The following is a 1,173-nucleotide window of genomic DNA, read 5'->3' as shown; positions in this document are numbered from 1 at the left end:
CACTAACCTAACCCTAACCCAAACCCTAATCCTAACCAGAACCAGAACCTTAAACATAATCCTAACCATAACCCTAAGACAAATCCTAACCCTAACCCTTATGCTAACCCTAACCCAAACCCTAAGCCTATTCTAAAACTAATTTTAACCGTAATCCTAACCCTAAACCTAAATCTTAACCAAGTCCTTACCCTAAACCTTAACTTAACCCTTACCTTAACCTTAACCATAACACTAACCCTAAACCTAACCCTAATCCTAAGCCTATCTTTAACCCTAATTTCAAACCTATTCCTAACTGTCACTAGCACTAATCCTAAACCTATACCTAAACCCAAACTCCACCCTGACCCTAACCTAACAATACCCTAACCATAATCTAACCCTGACCCTAAAATTAACCGTAACATTAACCTTAGCCCTAACATTAACACTCACCCCCAACCTAACCGTAACATAAACACTAAAAGTAACTCTTAAACAAAACTTAAACCTAACAGTAATATTAACTTGAACACTAATCCTAATTCTAAACCTAAATATAATCCTAATCCTAACAACAACTCTAAACCAAACTCTAACCCTAAGCCTAACACTTACTGTAACTCTAACCCTCACCCTAACCTAACACTATCGTTTAGCCTATCCGTAAACCTATACCTAATCATAACGCTAACCCAAACTCTAACCTACACTAACCCTAAATCTAAGTGTAACACTAACCAAAAAACTAACCATAAACTTAAGCATAACCCTAAATGTAACACTAACCCTAACCTATCCCTAATCCTAAAACTAACCCTAACACTAACCCTAACCCTAACCCTTACATTAATCCTAATAACTAACCATAACCCTTACACTAACCTATACCTAACTCTAACCATAACCCTAAAATTACTGTAACTCTAACCCTTACCCTAACACTAATTATAACCTTAAACCTAACGTTATGCTAACCCTAACCCTAACAATAAAACTAACACAAAACCTACAGCAAAACAAAACCCTAACCATAACTTAACACCTACCATACCCCTTATCTAACGGTAACTGTAACCTTAATACAAATACAAATCCTAACACTAATCCTAACCCTAATCTACCACTAATCCTAAACCCAAAACTAACCTTGTCACTAACACTAAACCTAACATAACTGTCACTGACTCT

This window comes from Marmota monax, unplaced genomic scaffold (genome assembly GCF_021218885.2).
Source record: "Marmota monax isolate L192 unplaced genomic scaffold, Marmota_monax_Labrador192_F-V1.1 WCK01_AAM20220418_F8-fsc00257, whole genome shotgun sequence".
NCBI lineage: Eukaryota > Metazoa > Chordata > Mammalia > Rodentia > Sciuridae > Marmota > Marmota monax.
The sequence above is the reverse complement of the archived record's forward strand: the minus strand, read 5'-3'. Positions refer to the sequence as shown.